At 40.6% G+C, this 21,493-nt stretch overlaps 2 protein-coding genes and 1 long non-coding RNA gene across 18 annotated transcripts in view; 1 reads left to right on the forward strand and 2 right to left on the reverse strand.

Annotated features, from left to right (window-relative positions):
- Positions 1-21,493, forward strand: part of TRAPPC12 (trafficking protein particle complex subunit 12) — a 651,202-nt gene that overhangs the window by 210,494 nt on the left and 419,215 nt on the right. The window lies entirely within an intron of this gene.
- The window catches only part of MYT1L (myelin transcription factor 1 like), a 282,484-nt gene that overhangs the window by 190,302 nt on the left and 70,689 nt on the right, over positions 1-21,493 (reverse strand). The window lies entirely within an intron of this gene.
- LOC308472574 lies at positions 13,842-19,526 on the reverse strand. Its single transcript, XR_013983586.1, has 3 exons — positions 19,423-19,526; positions 17,715-17,786; positions 13,842-13,958 (listed from the first exon to the last, which is right to left on the reverse strand). It is a non-coding gene; the product is annotated as an uncharacterized lncRNA (long non-coding RNA).

Genomic DNA, 21,493 nt, shown 5'->3' on the forward strand with positions numbered 1-21,493 from the left:
GAGTAAACTGCTGTTGCTTACATTGGCTTTTCAAAGGCATCTGTCTGGTCTGTCACTGTGAGAACAAGATGCTGGACACAATGGTCTCTTGGTTTGATCCAGCAGCTTTTCTTATGTCCCTAAGCTGCACAGTGTTTGAATCTTCAAACACATCTGCTATAGAATGGCTCTATTAAGTTCCCTTGCTCCTGGATAAAGTTTAAAATTGGTAGAAAGTTTCTGTAGTACTGTCACCTTTTCCAACATCTAGAGTTCTGTAGGCCTCTTGGTCTAATGATTATGTACAAATAAGATATGTTTGTTTAAAAAACACCTTGTATTGGCATTTCCTATTTTGACTTCTGTCACCCGGTTATTTCCCATAAAACAGCGGGGAGAGGATTCTCTTAATGTGCAATCCTATACATGTCTAATCAACGAGGCTTACTCCCAGTTATATGGGTACAGAATTGCAAACTTAATGTTAATAAAGGTCATGTGTTTCTCCTGAAGGGAAAGAAATGTAAAATGCATGAGGATTTCAAGTGAAGTATTCATGTCACTTAGCACGTTGATTACATATATACCTAACATCTCTCTCTTTAAACATGTCGTTCATATTCAATGGCCATTTGGGATTGTTTTTTATAGTTATTTTTCACTTGCAGGCTGACTTAATTATTACTGTGACGAAACGTGCTACCATTTCCAACATACAGATTAAAGAACCAATGTATATTTTATACTTCCATTCACATAAGATTTGCATTTGTGAGCAAAAATTTAGTATGACACTTTATATATGTGCTATTAACTGATGGTAAATCACTGTCTGCTCTGCTAGCTCTGATGTTTGAGCTAGCTGATTGCTCTGCCAGCTCAAAAACCAACCACACAACAAATATTGTCGTAGTTCAAACGTAATTTTAGGTTCGTGTTCTCTCTCTCTCTCTCTCTCTCTCTCTCTCCAGGGGCACAGAATTAATTTATCAAATTTCACTGCTATAGAAAACCATAACAATACTTTCAGGTTGCTTTTCAATCTGCTTTGCCAGAACCATCCTGGCTGATCTCTGTGTGACTGGGGAAACACTGTTGGGATGAGGATCTGTAATCCTTTACTCCCAGCAGAGTCAAGCTCCCTTAACAGTTCCCCAATAACTCTTCCTGTCATTATAACTAAAGAGTGAAGGGGTCACTTTTTCAGACGGAACTCATGGGAACTCAGTTCCGGCACCTCTCAGGTGGGCACCATTGCCATTATAAGAGAACAAGGGAGAGTGAGTTCCGGCACCTCTTTTTCTATAAAACTAGCACTGGTTACTTCTAGGAGGCCATATGAAAATGACTTTCATGAGCTTGATGTAGTATCTTTCAAACCTGAAGAGGTATGCTTCAACACTGCTATACATTTCAGTTGCCATACATGTTGAGTTCCAGTTGTAACTATAAATAAATCTATTTTTGCAGTTAATCTACATCTCAATTTATGTAAAAAGCAACATTGATAAGCCATAGAGGAAGGATTCTGTAACGAGAAGAATTAAAGGCAAGAACCTTTTCCTTTAAATAAATTTTAAAAAAGGAATACTCAGCATTGTTTTTTAAAAAATGTATAGCTCGTATACATTTTATACTTCAACCACTATGGGATTCCCTGACGGGATTACATGACTCTTTTCCTTCAAAGTTACGAGAACCCAGCTATAAAAAAGGTGCAACCACACTAATCTGCTAACATAGGCATGAAGACTGAGAAACTTCATATTGCAAGGGAACAACAGACCACACAATCTTGGTGGGACTCATTAATTTATTTCCATACTCCACTATACTATAATCCTGTGTTATATATAAGAAATAGGCCATTCTTATGAAATAGTGGTATGCTTCTACCCAAATGAGATACACTAGGGTGTATCTGGGTGGGGCAACAGTCCTATATGTCTTATGGCAATCTTGCGTCTTCTGCTGGGAGTTTCTCCCCAGGTTCTCAGGTGTCCACAAAAAGTCTGCAGAGTGTCTCAAATATTCTTCTTTTTCTGAACCTCTGCACCAGCAATTCCCCCCAACCCAATCTACGTTGCAGTGGAAGTTTTGAACATGCAGGTTAGCGTTCTATATCTGCAATTTTACAGGTTGCTCACACTATGATGTGCACTTCCAGCACTAATTGTGTGTTACCTCCTCATTGTACAAAGTCCACAAAGAGCAAAAGCTAAACTTGCAGGCTTTCTCTCCACCTGTACAGTGAGCTAGGAGAAGCATCTCTGCTGCAGCCCAGTGGCGAAACTGACAAGTTTCCCCCCAACCCAGCAGGGTGTACAAAAACAAAAAATCTCTTCATTGCAGAAATGAAACTGGGAAGGAGTTTCAAACTCCTTTCGAATGTCACTCTGTACTGCAGGAACTTCTAAAAAATTCCTGTAAAGGGGTGGGGAGTGGGGTTCAGTTGCACTCCTTCGGCTCACAGCTTTTGCATACTGTTTTCTGAATTAGCAAAAGATGTATATTTAACCACTCCTAACATTCTACTTTGATCAGCATGTGTAAAAATATGGACTGCTGGTATTTTTTTCATCTAACCAGCATGTGCAAAAGTCTGCACATCCAGATAATTCTTTTCACTGACGGAAATTAAATTGGACAGAACGGGGCCCAAGAAAGACCCAGGATACTTGTCTACTACAGCAGAACCACAACATCAAAATGAGAAACTGAACGTTGCAGATTGTTGCAGCATTTCTAGCATTGTCGCCACAATCCCTTAAGTGGCACATCATTCTTTTATTTTAGTTTTTAGTTTTACCTCCCTCCCATTCAATATAAAGAGACACAATAAATTCTCGCATTTGGAATGTGGAAAAAGAGAAGAACTTGGGAACACTAACAAAACTTTGCTGCCCCCTCTCCCGCGCCTCCAGTTTTCTCTGTCTGTTGAGAACAGATTCTACCTTTCTTTTTCGGAATTCGCATATCCTGTAAGGTGAGAGGATTGTACAGTGTAGCAAGATGCAAGTGGGGAAAATATTTGCAACTGGTTATTTGTTCTGCCTAAGGAATATCTCCTCACAGCTTCACTCATTCATCTCCAAAGTCTGGCCTGGTGGCAGCAGAACTCATTGATGATATATCAGCACATTTGATTGCCCCAGTACTGAGTACAACCAAAACAACACTGCAAAGTTATAGAGGGTGGGATGGGCAGAAGGAAGATTGGCTAGTTGTGCTTGGCTGACAGAAAGTCATAAACAACTTAGAATCATAGAATCATAGAGTTGGAAGAGACCACAAGGGCCATCGAGTCCAACCCCCTGCCAAGCAGGAACCTTGCAGTATTGGGGAAATTCTGTTGCATGAAGAACTTGAGAACTAAACAGTATCCTTGACAGAGAAATGGAAAGTTGTTTGAAAGCACTCTGTCGCGCTCTCTCTTCTCTTCGCCCTCCCCATATCTATCCAGCTCTGAGAAAGGTCCTTTGAGTTCCACCAACATCTTTCTGTTTTTCTGCATTCCTGAATCCCAAACATCTGTTAAAAATTGGATGTAGAAGAAAATCTCCCACAGAATATGAGATATAAAGCTTTTAATTTACAATGGACAAAACACCAAAGGACCACTCCTAAACCATGCTTAATGAGCATGCATACAATATACTTTCAACACAAACAACTGATAAAAAGCACAGGAACGCTCTTGGTGTAGACATTTATTAAGAACACATCCCTATGTTATCAAGAGATTCAAATGCACATAAAACGTTTTGATGTGGGCTTTCAATCCAGATTGTGAAGCAATTTTGATATATTTAGGGATACATAGGGATATTTAATACTAACTGTTTCCAGCATGCAATCAACTTCCATAGGGCAACAGGGATTTTTACTCATGCTACTCTGAAGCCTGTTCATGTGCATTCTATCAGTAGCTTGCATTTTACTGCTGCATGAACAGAAGGAAACCAAGTACGCTGGAAATTCGCAAATGGCACACTAGGGGAGAAGCCTAGATCTTCTGAAGGTTACTCATCTAACCTACCCCACGAAAGGCACCTCTCTCAAATTTTGCAATTGAAAACTGTGTTATGCTCATAAAAAAAGGATGGTGAACCTGTGGCACTCCAGATGTTGTTAGATTTCAATTCCTATAGGCCTAGCATTATCAATGATCAAGAACGATGGAAGTTATAGTCCAATACCATGCCTGGGAGACACACACACACACACAGACACACACCCTGCTTGAGCTCCCTGAGAATAAATGAAAGCTCACTATTTGGATGTTCAATGTTTCTTACTGAAGGAATACAGAAAGCCATTTATTTATTTTATCCCACTTTTCAGGAAAATATCCTCCCAAAGCAGCAAACATAATAAACAAACAAACAAACAAACAAATAATACCAATATAAAAAGAACACAATTTGGAACTTTGCATTACACCACCGCAACAGTAAGGGCAAATTAGTCAGATCCACCGAGATAAAAACAACCAGAGGTATGATAAGCATATAGTTTTATTTCCAGCTTTAGACTGTAAAACTAGGGAGAGAATTGTGCTCCTAGGAGGCCACACCTCTGCTTGGGTTCAAGCCTAATGGCTCACACAAGTGTTGACGCAATGAGCAAAGATAACCTGCTGCACCAGAAGAGGAGCAGAGGTGCTTCCATCCATGAACTATAAACCTTTCCACAAGCTATTAATTATTACAACATGTTTTATATTTACACTTTGGGTGTGTACACACGACTGTCTCAAAACTCAGCAATGTTGTTCCCCACCCCTCCACCACACTCTGCATTTCAGATGACAGTTGCACATCTCCGATGTGTTTCCAAGTGGACCACTATTCACATCAAGGAGTGGAGAGGGGGAAGTATGTTTACATGTTTCTTTTGTTTTCAAATCAGATTGAAGCTACTTTGGAGGAAAATGCATCAAAATGCAGTACTTCTTGCATTCACAGTTTCTCAAACCAGGGATGGGATGCAGAGTAAATGGGAGCGTGTACACAGACTTGTGTGTGACCACTACAGACACTAGTAGAATACTACAGACACTAGTATAATACCAGTGTGGTGTTTGAAGTGCAAAGCAGTTCTTCAATAGAAAATTTCAACTTGACCAACATACACTGATACTGAGATTTGTGTGTGTATGTGTTGGTTTTAAACCCATAACCTTCAAGGCAGGATAGGAAAGCAGGTACTGTTGTTTTACTTTATGTGGCAAAAGGGTAGCAGAGAACTGAAAAACGGAAGGGACTGGGGAAGCATACAAGGATCAGCAAGGAATCCAGGGAATGAGGAGCAAAAGACAAACCAGTATGGTGGCAAAAGGCAACAACAGAGAAGAAAGGGTAACTGAAATAGTCAGTAGAGGGACATGCTAAAAGTAAGGGATTGGGGCAGGGGGGGGGATGGGAAAAAGAATGTGCAAAAGTGGTTTGGGAAAGATAATATTAGAGAGAATCATCAACTGACTAGCGAAGAGACGGATAAAAAGCAGGGGGAAATGGAAAATATGAAGAGAAAGCAAGGGAGACAATTGTGGTTCCCAAGCTCTACAGTGCAGCACTGAGCTTGCTCCACACATGATTGTTTCCCATGAATTAGTGAAGCATTGCCCCATTAAGGTGAATGCAGAGAATGTACTGTAACAATAAATAGGCACTGTAAATTTCCAATCCAAAACAGAGCAGTGTGCTATGGGAGCATAGATCAGCTCTCTCCACAGCTCAAAAGGATTTCTAGCTCTTTAATGCAAAAAGGAGATAAAGTTGCACATGCACTGCACTGTATATGCTGCTTGGAAACTATACTTGGAAACTGTAATTGCAGCTTCAAATATTTAACAACATTTGTGGGGGGGATATGCAACCTCAAAAAGGAGACATATGACTGTGTGTGTGTGTGTGTGTGTGTGTGTGTGTGTCTAACACAGCAGGACACACACACACAACTCCAAAATGCAGGAAATGTGAACGTATATGCAGACACCTGATAATTCAAGAGTGCTTGCAATTTCATATTCAGCCACTTTTCACTGTAACTTAGAATGATCTTTCATCACATTGCCATGAATTAGTACCAAGATAGGGATCCATTCAATGGTTTAAATGAGGCAAGGTCTCATTTAAAACACTGTCTAGCAGAATTGATGCTTGAACTGATCCCGCGTTACAGGCTGGACTGCTCATTTCAAATGATCAAGTCAGCTTCCTACAGAGACCCAAAGAATGTAGCTATTTTAATTTAAGCAGCGGCTGATCAATAAGCCCAGCGGAAAACCTTAATAATGCAACATTGCGGGATATTACAAGGGTATATGAAACACAAAAACATATTTGGATTACTAAGAATGATTCGTAGAATGTCAGTACTTAGTATGGGAGATCTTTTCTAGCCTGACAGACAAGAATATAAAAATTCCTTAAGTCACCATTGGTTAGGAATTTTCTGGTGCGCGGGGGGGGGGGGGAGTAAATCCAAGATATGGAATGAAGGGATACAGGGATTTTTGTAAAATGTGACACAGAGAGTTTGCACTTCAATATGCAGTTATTTGCAGCTTGCCAAATAAAGCTATTATTTTTCTTGTTCAGAATTAGAATCTTGTTATGACAGTTCATTCAGATCATTTTCAGTTTTTACTTATAATTTCTCTTCCTAAAGGACTCCCTTGGAACCAATGATTTTTTTTGTTCAGTGTTTTATATGCCTGCTCTTTTATCCATTTCACTCACCACAACATGTTTAATTCATTAAAAATATGTGTAAGACACTGAAAACAAATCGGGAAAATGAATTTATTTTAAATGATAAAACCTTTGTTTCACCAATACGACTAATCACCAGATCTAAGTAGTACAAGGTAGTTTCCCTTGTATATGACTAGCTAACAGATTTTTTTTATAAAAAAAAGCAATAGTAAAGACTTTTTATTTGTACAGACATTAAGTCAGGAGACATGCAAATCTCTCTCTGTATTTCTGCCTCTCTCTTTTAATGGTACTCTTATAGAAAGAAGCAAATCAAGGAAAGCCCAAAAAGGAATTTTGGCCCTAAAGAGCATAACTAACCATCTACAATCCCAAATCCTGGCTCTAAAAAGACTGCCAGCATAAGGCAAAGCAGGTTGCGCAAAGCTGTCTTTATGTAAAAGGCAAATGTCAAAAGAAAACCTCTGATATTTGGTTGTGGGCTCCCACTTTTCATACAGGCATTTCCTAAATCCATGTTTGATGAGCTTCCCCAGCTCTAAATTCTGCAAATTCCCTCTGGAGCAGTACAGAGTGTGCTTCATGAAAATGTCATCTGCCAGTGCTGCAATTACTCACACTCCAGCAATCATGTGCACAATGCAGAATGGGTCGAATTCAGGTGAGAATGAGAACCAGCAATCAAGCCTCTGGAATTGAGAACAAAGCCATTTTCTTTCATTTGCCATCAACACAACCATCAAGGCCTTAATTACAAGGCAAGTGTCAAGCCTGGCTGCTGAAAGGCTTATTATTATACAGCTCAGCTTCAAATCAGTTTTGTATTGATGAACTGCAAAAAGAAAAAGAAAAAAGGAGGAAGCCAGCTATGCCCCACAAGAAAGGAAACAGGGACTAAATGATTAGATGATTGGCAGGTGGGGGGGAGAAACATAGCCATTAAAAATGTATTTTTAGATAAGGAAATAAAAACTGGGCACAAAGGAGAGAAAGCAAAATACCTGAAACTGTTCTATAAATACATTCCTCATTCAAAATCTGAGTTATTGAAGAATCATTCAGAAATGTATTCTAATTGATATTACATATTAACATGCGGGCACACTCCATCATCACAGAAATCCAGAAGGAAACCCCAATTTCTTATCAGGAATGCTTACTTAGCAATTCTGTAGCCATTTAAAAAAGAATGAAAGTAGGTTTTTAAAAAAATGGACGTCCTCCACCTTACCTTATATTACTGCTGTAATTAATAAGCACTGTAAATGCTACTGGTATTCACCTTTACAAGATACCTGACCCTTTTCTGTACTACCACATATTCTCTTGATAATTCAGAGCTTTTGAGCCATATCATCAAAGGCCACAGACACACACATGGGCATGTCCAAATACTTATGCGTGCGCATGCAGATATATATATATATATATATATATATATATACACACACACACACACACACACACACATAATACAACACAACCTGAAAACAAAACACTGAATTACTATATATCTACTGGTGATTTTGCAATAGCAGATCACACTTTTGCTTGTACAGGATAGAACACCTGATTTTTGCTGGTCCTCCTCACCCACCGCAGAATCCAGTGCCCTTGGAAAGTGACCACTCAAGATTCGAACACTGTGCTCCAAACAAAACTTCTCAAGCAGGTTTCAAATCTGCCTAAGTAAGTTCCTACTGCTGCTAAATAGCTCGTAGGCATGCAAATATTGGGCTACATTTAGTTAACTTGGTGTGGTAATAGAACCTTTGCCTTGGCTGCAGCAAAGAAAATTCGGGGGGGGGGGAATGTGGGACTTTCTCCCCACAACTTATATTTGGCACAGAGCCATCAATTTACTGGTTTCAAGTGAACTGGTAGACTGATAGCAAATTCTTAACACATCTGATATGTAGGGGGGGAGAGTAGTTTGGGTAAGTAAAAATAAAATAGGGGGTGGGGTGGGACAACAAATTTGACCAGGTCATGCAGTCTGGATTTCTGCAAGTAATTCTGATCCTTGCAACTATACTCATTCATTAGAAAGTCTTCAGGAGTAAACCCCAAGGAAAATTCCATGTAGGAAAACTCCAGGAGAAGAAGCAGCTAAGGAGTAAACCCTACATAAATCCAGAGTGGAGTCCCTAAGATGGTTGGATGGCGCCTTGGACACCTCCTTCTGGCAACTCCTGCAGCCAAGCTGGTGCCAAATGTATTGCTCTGCTTTCCCTTGGACCACATCAGCAAAGCCAAGAGGTGGGTCTTGTCACCTGGGCAGCCCAGGACCTCCATACACACTTGCAACCCCGAGAGGTCACTTTGGTGCTGCTAGCACAGCAAAAACAATGCAGGAGGCAGCAGTTACACGTTACCAGTCTCTGCAGCCACAACAGGTGCTATGATTCTCCAGCAGTTTGACTTCACCACTGAAAGCGCACTCCATTTTCTCTTGAGACAGATGGATGCCAACAACTTTATGTGTCAGTACTCACTATTACATAGTACTGTCTTATTCTATTTTTGATGCCTGTGGCAGCCAATTATGTGCTAGCATCCACAGCACATTTATCAATATATAATTTTTTATTATTATTACAATTTAATGTCCACCTTCACCCTAGGCTCCCAGGGTGGGTTACAATAATATGACTACTAGCACCTCCATCCCCCCCCCCCCCCAAAGAACAAATTGTCAATTGCACAGACCTAAATAATGGCAATCAACAGGGGGAAAATATGTTGTAGTATGTCACAGTCTATTGATGGGAATACTGAACAGTAGGTCTTTCTAATATCAAACTTATTTTTAACTTCTGATCATAGAGTTTTGCCATCAACGACAACTACAGGCTTCAGCTCACTATTTTATTAAATCAATCCTTCTTTGAACTCAGCTGGCATCACAGTCACCATAAGCCCCATTTAAGCAGAATGAGATGCCAAGGGTGGTATTCATTTACAATTACTTTACTGAATTTGTGCTAGGTGGTATGCTATGTTCTATGATTTAAAATAGACCCGTACTCAAGTTTATTAAAGAGCTCTTTGCCCTCCCCCCCGCCACTGCCATTCTCTTTCGTTTCACACACGCACAAATATAGAATCCTGCCTTCAGTTTTGTTTCTTCTGCATTCTGTGCCCTTCCACACACAAAAACATTTTCAAAAGGAAAATGAAACAGAAATACAGGGAAAGGGTTCCAAGGCGGTCCCTATGTTTTATCCAGAGCATGTAGGTTTCTGTTTCATACTACTTCCGAGAGGAACATAGCCATGGCCGTTTGACATATCTCCAAGGAGGTACTTAAGGTGGAAAGTTTCAGATTTTCCAGTTAAGTTTACCAATATGGGTTTAATTAATTGATCCCTGGCTTCAGTGTGGTGTAGTGGTTAAGAGCGGTAGACTCGTAATCTGGGGGACAGGGTTCGCGTCTCTGCTCCTCCACATGCAGCTGCTGGGTGACCTTGGGCCAGTCACACTTCTCTGAAGTCTCTCAGCCCCACTCACCTCACAGAGTATTTGTTGTGGGGGAGGAAGGGAAAGGAGAATGTTAGCCGCTTTGAGACTCCTTCGGGTAGTGATAAAGCGGGATATCAAATCCAAACTCTTCTTATTTAAAAAGAAAAAAGAAAAAAATTGATCCCTGGCTTGTTTGAACTGCTCACAGTGTAGTAGGATATGCTTCATAGAGTCGACACCCTGAGAGCATAAGCAGAGCCTATTCTGATAGGGTATACCAGGTAGTCTGTCGTTTAGTACTTCTGATGGAAATACATTTAGTCTAGCTTTGGTGAATAATTGACGATAGTTGGCTACAGACAGATTCATGAAATGTGATGGTAACTGAAAATCATGGCCATAGTGGATTTCAAATGCAAATGGTCCACAGCTTACATAGGATCTAGAGCGAAGATCACCATGTGAAATATCCCATAACTTCTGCCTCAGGGATTTAAGGACAATTTCATAGCCCAGATTATGTAAAAAGGATGGTGAAAGACCAACTGAAGAGGCTTTTTGGGCCATAGTTTACAACCATAAGCTGATAGACTCTTCAATGGTTAGATGTAAAAGTAATCCATTCTCAAGGCCAAATGCTCAGATCTTTAGCCAGTATTTCAAGGCAGCCCACCACACTTTGGTGGAGAGTGGGCACTCACCTGTTTACAACAACGGAATTGAGTTAGGGACACAGTTTGGGACCTGAAGTAGGGACCGAAGGAACTTAGCTTAGAACCCATTTAACTTAGTAAATAGACCATTGTATCAGACGTTTGAAGCATGAAGGAGTTGGGAAACAGATTTCGTGTTAAAGACTCTTATGACTGATAGAACACAGTGACCTCCCTTTGTGAAGAAGAAACAGAGTATAGCAAGTTTGCTCATCTCTGCCTTCTGACAGATAGTCTGCCAGTGGCAATTTCAGGGCTTTGTGCGGTGAAACAACAGCCCTAGGCTACCAGAAACATTTAGTCTGCTCTAGATTATGGCCATTAGTACCAATTTACAAGGGGAATATCCTTTTCTTGAAGACCAAAATTTTGGATTTCTCACAGTTGATGGATAACCCGTTTACAGAACAGTAATCTGATAATAATAATAATAATAATAATAATAATAATAATAATAATAAATTTATTTATATCCCACCCATCTGGCTGGGTTTCCCCAGCCACTATGGGTGGCTCCCAACAGAATATTAAAAGTACAATAAAACGTCAAACATTAAAAACTTCCCTAAACAAATCTGCCTTCAGATGTCTTCTAAAAGTCAGATAGTTGTTTATTTCTTTGACATCTGATGGGAGGGTGTTCCACAGGGCGGGCGCCACTACTGAGAAGGCCCTCTGCCTGGTCCCTTGTAACTTCGCTTCTCGCAGTGAGGGAACCGCCAGAAGGCCCTCGGCGCTGGACCTCGTTGTTCACTGATAAACTTATTTAGTTGGTATTTCAAGCCAGGTCTGGAACGGGACACACACACACAGATATATATATAAAGGTAAAGGACCCCTGGACAGTTAAGTCCACGAAAACACACACACACTATATGAATCTTATTGAAATATTTGCAATCTAGGCATTAATATAAATGGTTCTTATCCCTGGGTTATTTGTTTCTTCCCCTTTCATTTTGATAACCAACTGATGAATCACAATAAATCATGTAGGGGCAATAACTTTCTAGTGAAATTGAACTTTGAAAAATGTGTGCTACTAGAATCACTGAATACGAGAGAGAGAGAGCCCTTTTCCTACAAATTCATATAAAATGTTGGTAATGTTGAGTTTTGCTTTCTCTTATACCACATATGATGACGTGACTGAGCCTGGGTCCATTTTTAAAATTCTATACAGTACATTTGTAGAAAGTAAATTTGATGGAAGCCCCATTTTAAGCAATCCAGCGATGCAAATCTAGTCACAGGAAAGAAACTATACTTCAGGTGTATAAAGTAAACATTTTAGGTGCACAATTATTTAAATATTTATACACCTGTAAGAATACAATAAAACCCTCAGTAATATTAAATACAAATTTAAAAAACTAAGCAGATATAGTTGATTGTAATTCTGTTGGTGACAATCAGTTCTAAGTCATTAAAAGCTAGCAAGAATAAAACATATTTATTCTTTATTCTGCTGAGTGTACCTTTAGTAACCTAAAAGTGAGAAAAGATTTCCTGAGATCTACACAGGGCAAGAAAGGTTAAACCACCTTATTATGCTCTCAAAAGAAAATAGGTTTGCTAGCCAAATCTCTTTTCATTATTTAATCAATGTTCACCAAAATGAAAGCAAGCAAGAAGTCATTCAGGTGGCCTACCAGTTTAAGTATTACACGATTCATTAATTATTGTAATAAAGGGCTTTGTTTGAACTAATGCAAGCATTTGAAAATTCCTGTTCTTAAATTCTGTAACTGTAAATAATGTTTATAGTAACTTTAATGATTTGTAATTTCCTGATGTTTTAAGATATTCGTTTTGCATACCATTAAAATAGGTTTGCCCAATGAATTGAAATTCAATGTTATTAATGAATACACCACAGTTAAATACTCCATACTAAACTTTATGAAGCATACATTTATTATGTTGATATTCTGTGTATTTCAATATATTGATAGCAATTGGAAGAGGTACAAGCGGAAGACCCCAAAACTACATTTTGCTTCAGGCCGCAGGTTTTCTCTTTGTGGCCCTATTCTACTACATACTGAAGTTAAGACTTCCAACCCTAGCTTCTCCCGCATAATGAACAATATTTCTGGAATCATTACATATTTTTGCTATTGAGTTATGACACAAAAAGGGCACCCTTGGTGTTGTACACAGTAGAACTTTCATCCCATACATAAGATTGCATTGTGAAACTCCTTTTGCTTCACCTCTTCACAACACGGCCAAATGGATGCTGAGGAAAGCAGCTGCCACCTTTTATGATCAGAGTGAAAACTGCTGCAGTCAGATTCGCTTCCCAAGCCACCCATCCTGGCTGGATTGGCTGAATTCAAAGGGGGGGGTGGCAGGAACCTTCATAGTACCTTGAGGACGGCCTGGTGATTTCCAATGGTTGGCCGCACAATGGAGAATGGGCAGCTGGATGCTATGGGTCGAAACCGCTGCCCACCCCAAACTGGGTAAGCATCCATTATAAACATCATGTCAGCACAACCCCCTTCCTTCCCAAAGGGATGTCACATCACTGTTGCAATGTAATTATAGCATGCTCAGTTATTTAAAAGCTGAGGTGCATAGCAATGACGACCAGGCAGTTCCTCTTTTGAGAATGGGAAAGTGGTATCTCTGGAACAGATGGTGCAGGATGACATTTGATGGGTTCAGTGGGACTGTGTAGAACTAACATCCCAGAGCACAAGGACTGATCTAACTGTAACTAATGTGACTCTTCCCCCCCCCCCCTTGCAAGTTTCCATGTGATCTTCGCTAGGCAGGCAGACCAGCTGCAGTATACATATCCTGGCAGAAGCTGCAATGATTTACAATGATCACCTTTGCATAGATATAGCAGCAGGGGATAAGCATTATTCAGTGTTTACCAGTATCCCTATCAGTTTATATAAAAAAAAAAACACCAGGCAAATTTCTCCCAAATTGCTTGGACACAGACCATCACTTTTCCATGCTTCTCAGTTTAATACATTACACTGCACAGCTCTTTGCTGAAAATACATGCATGCTTCCATTCTTCATAAATTAACTCCCCCGTTCTGACGGATACATCAGCTTAGACCTAGATACAGGCAAAAAATAACTTTAGATAGGTATTCATGCAGCATTGCAAATTCAAGCAAAATGTAGACTATGCTTCTCAAAGAAGTACGTACAGAGATTTGAGGACTGGGCCTTTGGGTTTTGTAAAAGTTTCGGCTTGTTATATATTTTTAATGGAAAAGGCAAGCCATGCATACTACAAATAAAATAAATATTTAGATGTAGTTTGCCTTTTGCAAAAAAGAAAGAAAATCCTAACTTGAGAGAATTCCTTGTCAGCCCCTGTTGGGATAGTGTATTCTTAATATTGTAACTTGCCCTGAGCTGTTGGTTTAGGCAAGGAAGGAAATCTAAAATTAAATGAGAGTACAGGCCACTACTGAGCACAGTGTGAGAAATAATGCATTTTGTGCATGTTTTATCTGCTTTGTTTTACTGTCCATCCCTAACAAGTAATGTATTTTCAATTCAGGTTATTGCTGAGCTATATGAACAGTATTATCATCGTGTGCAGGTCTTTCAGAATTGGACCATTTCAGAGTGCACAAGCATCCAAGATGGCTAAAATAGTCTCTCGCTTTTTAAAATAATAATAATACATACACACAGAAAACTAGCATGTTGCAATATATATTCCTGACTTTTAGTTTTCTGTCTAAACTGGTATTTTATTTATTAAATTTCAATACCGCTCTTCATCTGAGGATCACAAGGCAGTTCACAATATAAAAACACGAAATTACATAATATAATAACAAACAAAAACAATAACCCCCCCCCCCCCAGCTTAAAAGGACATAAATTGTTTAATTATCCAAAGCCTGGGAGAGGAGGAATGTTTTTGCCTGGTGCCTAAAGATAAGTAATGAAGGCAGCAGGTGAGCCTCCCTGGTGAGAGCATTCCACAAATGGGGAGCCACCACAGAAAAGGCCTGTTCTCATGTTGCCACCCTCCAGACCTCTTGCTGAGGAAGCACACAGAAAAAGGCTTCTGATAATGACTGCAGGGTCTGGTTCAGTTCATATGGGAAGAGGTGGTTCCTGAGGCATTGTGGTCCTGAGCAATTTAAAGCTTTGGGCCCAGAAACTAACTTGCAGCCAGTGTGCAGTCAGACCAGGACTGGCATTATATGCTTGACCTATCTTGCCCCTGTAAGCAACCTGACCACCGAATTCTACACCAGTTGAACTTTCCGAACTGTCTTCAGAGGCAGCCCCACCTACCACGTGTTTCAGTAATCTAACCTGGAGGTTACCAGAGAATAGATGACAGGTGTTAGGCTATCCCTGGCTAAATAGGGGCACAGCTGGGCAACCAGCTAAAGCTAATGGAAGGCACTCTGCACCATAGAGACTACCTAAGCCTCAAGTGACAGCAATGGATCCAGAAGCACCTCCAAGCTACATACCCACTCCTTCAGAGGGAGTGTAACCCTCCCATCAGGAGCAGGCACCCTCCCATCCATCCTGTCTAAGGAACCACCCACTAACAGTGCCTCAGTCTTATCTGGATTGAGCTTCAGTTTATTGGCTCTCATCCAGTCCATCACTGAGGCAAGACAACGGTCCAGCAGATTCACTGTTGCATCTGCAGATGTAAAGGATAAGAGCTGTGTGTCATTAACATATTGCTGTCAATATACTCCAAAACTCTGGATGGCTCCACTCAAGAGGTTTCATGTAGATGTTACACACCATGAGGGATAAAATTGAGCCCTGAGGCTCACTTTGAAGGCTCCACAGGGCCAAAGAGCATCATCCTCTGGAAACAACCATCCAAGTATGACCAGAACCACCACAAAGCAGTGCCACCCACCTCCAACTCAAAAGCCGTTCCAGAGGGATACCATGGTCGATGGTACTGAAAGTGGCTGAGAGGTCAAGGAGAATTAACAGAGGTAATCATACAGGGCAACCGAAGCAGTTTCTGTGCCAAAACAGGGCCTAAACCCTGATTGAAATTGATCTAGAAAATCAGTTTACTCCAATAGCGCCTGGATCTGGTCCACGTCTACCCACTGAAGAACCATACCCAAGAAGAGAAGAAAAACAACAGCTATATCACATGATTCTGCTAATTATTCACCTCCATCTCAGCATGGTATGATAGTTTTGTGAGCACTTCAAATGATTAAGTATAGTGTCTCCAACTTAACCAGAAATCTACTGAATTATTCCTTAGAATATTTTTTAACAAACAAACAAACATGAGTATTCCACACACATGTATGGCTTTTGCTGTGGGTTGCAAGCTACATAAAACATGCAGGCTTTCCTGGCAATAACTACATGAGAGCAACGCAGGAAAAAACCAGAATATATGAGTATGTTTTGATCTGTATGGATTCATAATTAAAAAATAAATCAATATGTTAAAAGAAAAGCCATGTAAATCCAGTGCCTCAGCATATTACAAAACTGCAAGTAAAGGCTATCACAGCTTAATTTCCTGTGCCTCGCTTACCTAAAGCCACTCTATGTTTACATTCCCCTCTGCATTGTAGCCAAATTGGGGGGGGGGGGGAATCTGTCTGCATACTTCCCCATGTGTGCAGAGAGATACATGTGCACATGATTTTCACATAGCTGAAAGAAGTCATTGCAATCAGCAAGGAATGTGTGTGTGTGTGTGTGTGTGTGTGTGTGTGTGTGTGCACGCGCGCACCAAGCTGCAGGGGTTGGCCTTTCTAATACCCTGTAGCTCCTAAACAGTGGCAGGTGGAAACTGACTTTGAAATTGGCTTGCCAATTTATTTTTAATTATTATTAATACAAGGCAAAGCCTATTTTCCTTTGTGCCCGTCTCCAGTTCTGACATGTGATCCACAAGGCCATCACAGAGCCCAGATGCCATGCTGCGGAGAATATTCTTCCAGCAGCAGCATCTGGCTCTACAGTGAGCTCCACAGGCAGTGAAGCTGACAGCTCAGAAGTTGCCTGTGGGTCTGTCATGTAGTTAGGCTGCTAGCTGAGCTGTCATAGTGCCACTTTTCTTTGACTTACCTTTGATCCTAAAATATTTGCATATGATTATGCAGTGAGGAAAGCTCCTGTGAAAACCTACTACAAGCATGTGAACATGCATGTGTGCATACACATACACTCTCTCTATTTGTGCATTTACAACCTGTCAACAGATAGGCATGGTCTCTGAATTGAGTTCCTCACGACCACTTTGCAACAATGACCAAGGGCAGGGGTCTGCAACCTTTAAGACAAAAAGAGCCACTTGGACCCGTTTCCGAAGAAAAAAAAACTGGGAGCCGCAAAACTCGTCATTATAAAAATAACTTTTTTGTCACTTTTTTATTATTTCTTTGTTTGACCCCTCAGAATTACTCCTCCTCATAGAAATAAACGTTAAATTAACAAGTTACCTTTTTTTGTGTGTGTGTTCTTCACTCCCCTTCAAAACAGTGACCATCGTACATGCCCCCTTTCAATGCAGTGACCAGCGTACATGCCCCTTACAATGTAGCGGGCGGGCGGGAAGGTGACGTCGGGACGGTGCGTGACTAACGCACGCACCGCCCCCATGCGACGTCACAGCCAGTACAGCACCCACCACAGTGAGGAGTGTCGGGGCGCACAATGCGCCTCCTCCCCTCGCTAGTATCCGCCCCGGAGCTGCGGCAAAGGTGTAAAAGAGCCACATGCGGCTCCGGAGCCGCGGGTTGCAGACCCCTGACCAAGGGAATAGTTATAATTCAAGCTTATGTACTCTCTGTGGTAAAATCTCGTAATGTATACTATCAGGAGGTATAGCACTGGGTACCTTCTAATCTTCAAACTTTGTACACTTCAGAAAGTAGTTCTTATTTCACGAGAGCCAGAATTTTAAATTCCACTTTTCCCGTTTAGTATTTTTCCACATGCATCATTACAGGATTGAACACCAGAAACGGAGACAAGGGAGAGATTGGTAGAAATGAACAAAAGAAAGTCAAAGACAAATAAACATTAAGGGCAACTCTGATCCTAAAGAACCCTGCCATGATGCCCACCCTTTAAAAAAGTATGTACATATTTCCTCTTACTTCCCACAGGCATGATTGTTGCAAAGTTAAAAATGGTTAAGTCCTACTGCTTTCAACGGAAGAGTGAAGCATACGCCGGATCAGAAGGATTGAAGATTGTTTAAATTTGTGGCTGTCTGTATAGAGCCATTCCTTTCAAATACTTGAGAAAACAAAAGAGAAAGGGGGGGGAATGGAAGTCAAAACTGGGCAGCCATTGCAATAACCAGGCAATTACCATGGTTTACTGCAAACAGCATGCATGAACTAGCAGCAGGCCAGTGCATGATACCAGAGCAGTCCTGTTTTGATGTACCCTTCCTTGAGCCACGAGCAACAAGCCATGAACTTTGGCTTCTTGTGACATGTAAATCAGCACTTGTGGTTTGTTTCTCCCAAACAAACCACAACCGTTAAGCCAACAAGCCATGGTTTGCCATTGTTGTTCACATGTCACAAGGCTTGCCACTCCTGGCTTGAGGAAGAGCGGAAGAAAACCAGAAAGGTACAAGAATTTGCTGCTCATTCACAGTAACAGTAAGCAATCACCCATGGCTTACCATGACATATGAACATGGCTGGTGCATGGCTAGAATAAGTTAGCTTCAAGTCATAGTATGAAAAAATAGTCTGAAGTCATATCAAGAAGTATCTATAAATACAAACAATATTTTTTTAAAAAACAACAACATGTGCCTCCCCTTCTTTCCCTACAGCAAAACATTGAAGCATAATTGTACTTAAGCCTGTGACACAACTGAATAAGAGAGCCAATGTGGTGTAGTGGTTAAGAGCGGTGGACTCATAATCTGATGAACTGGGTTCGATTCCCCGCTCCTCCACATGCAGCTGCTGGGTGACCTTGGGCCAGTCACGCTTCTCTGAAGTCTCTCAGCCCCACTCACCTCACAGAGTGTTTGTTGTGGGGGAGGAAGGGAAAAAGAGATTGTTAGCCGCTTTGAGACTCCTTTGGGTAGTGATAAAGCGGGATATCAAATCCAAACTCTTCTTCTTCTTTTCAAGAAACACCTTGTATAAATAATCTCTGTGGGCAAGAATGCTACCCCTTGTCAACTGCCATTCTCTTTTTTTTAAAAAATGATATTTATTAAAATTTCAAAAGAAAAAGATTACATTAATAAGAAAATTAACAATAAAAAGGAAAAATACAAAGTACAAAAAAGAAAAAACAGTTAAAAACAATTCCATCTTTTCATCACTTCTCTTACATTTACTTGTTTCCCGGACCTCCTCATACCTCCCTCTTTTGTATTCCAATTCAATTTGTTAGTCCAGCAATTCCTTTCAACTGCCATTCTCACTCATTTCCCTTTAGACAGGTCCACCTTTCAGTGAATTTTCTCCTTCGACACAACTGTGAGCATGAGCCCCTTTGGCCCTCAAGTTTCTCTCTTCTGCTGTAAGCATCCCAGTGCCCATCAACACCTCTCCAGTTCCTGAACTCACCATCTATAATGTCTCACTTGTGGACTAATGCTACCTAATACTAATACAGTTCTGCCAGCATAGCAGCAGCCTCCTTCTCTGCCACCTGACCCAGACAATGTTTCTTTGACATCTGTCAGTCATTATGCCTTCACATGCTGTATAATTGCTGAAGTCATCATTTAAAGGTTGATCTTCATAATGAACCCCAACCTTAAAATATCTTGTTTCCATAGGGATATTTCACACCCACTCTATTTTACTCAGCTCAAACGTTTTCCATAATCTGTGCTTCCCTTGTGATTAAAATACATGATCTTCCAAGTGCAGAATCAAGCTAGAGGTACTGTGTGTGCATAATTTTTCCCCTCCCCAAATTTTCACTGCCAACAGGAAGACAAATCAGGATCTTCAGAAGCAGCGTAATCACTCCATTTGTGCTACTTCTGATTATGTGGAACAAATGGATACATCGCTTGGAAAGCTCCTGAATGCGTAGAGATGCTCTGGTTGCTACAAAACTGTTATTAGAATGACTGCAAAAATCCAGGGGCACCCAATAGCACCAGGAAGGATGTACCTGGCGACTGGCACCCAGACTGCTCAAGAGGACAGACGTAAGTTTTTGCTGAGTGCTCCAGTGTATTCAAAGGATCTAGCCTCTACTTCATCTTGCATTCTCTTGGATATGGAGATTTCATTCTCTACAAGTATTTCTGCCCCTACACTCTGTCTAACCCAATTATCTATCTTTCTTTTTTACTTTGAGATAATGAGAACAGTGGGGATTTCAAATGTAGTTTGGGGTTTTATTTATTTTTTTAAAAAAGGAAACCGACAGATACTCCCCAGTGCCTGCTTAAGACAAGTTCTGCAGATTTTCCTCTTCTCTCTATGCTTCTCTTTTTCCTCTTCCTTCCACTCTTCACCCTTTCTTCATTTCACGCTTAAGTTTACCCCTCCCATCCCTTCAGTTCAGATGTTTGCATTGCATCCTTTCTAATCCCTGAATATTTCTTTCATGCAATTCTTCCTCCTTGGTCTCATTTTCTTCCACACTTCACATTTATTTACTTTCTCCATATATATATACGGCGCGCGCACACACACACACACACACACATGCACCCTTATTTGGCTCAAAACCTTATTTCCCCCCCTCCCATTATTACCCTTGTCTCCTCAACTCTCCCACACTCCCCATTTTTTTTCCATCCCCCCTTCATTTTTTTATTGCCAATCACCATTTTTATTGCAGCAACCCTCCAATAAGCAGAGCTTAAACTTGAATCAGGGATTCCCAGACAACTGTGGAGTCATTAGGAACTCCCTGGAGGAAAAGAGTTTCTCCTGTGTTTTCTTACGCTAGGTTCCACCCCAGAAGAACAGAATCCCATTTGTCATTTGTATGCTCAGCTGTCTCTTTATGATTATTAGCCCTTAAAGTACATCAATGTGGTGCCATCTGAATGTTGTGGGCTACAACTCCCATCAGCATAGCTAATGGTCAGGTATTATGGGATGAGTCATTCAGAAGAACTAGAGGTCACCAGGTGATGTTCCTCTTGGATCCTGGCAGAAAGGTGGACTACAAATTTATTAAATAAATATAGCAGGATTTCAAACACATCTTCCTATTCTTCAACACATAGGAAAGCATGTGTAATCCTCATATTATTTCAACCAGTTGCTTCTCCTGCGTTTCCATATGCTATAACCCATGCCACAAATATGTTTGTACATCCTATTCCCTCCAAAAAAACTGGTAATTGGTTTGTCTCAACCAGCACAGGAGACATCTTTCTTTAGAGAAAAAGTGATGGAAAGTAAGAAATGCAGACATTGGAAAAGAAGAGAAAAACATCAGTTGGAAGTAGCTCTTCCAAATATGTTAGAGTATTTTCATGTCCTTCATGGGGCTTTCAGTAACAAAGGAGTTCACTATCCTAAAAACTGTAGCACAGAGCTTTTCCACAAGAGCCAAAACAAGGATTAAGATCAGAAGGGCTATGGAGCATCTGCCCAAAGGCCATTTTACTCCATGCAGCTTCGTGTCATGGGTAATATGAATGTTGAATCCACTAGAAAACAT

Source organism: Podarcis pityusensis (genome assembly GCF_964106645.2).
Source record: "Podarcis pityusensis genome assembly, chromosome: 3".
In the NCBI taxonomy this organism is placed as follows: Eukaryota; Metazoa; Chordata; class Lepidosauria; order Squamata; family Lacertidae; genus Podarcis; species Podarcis pityusensis.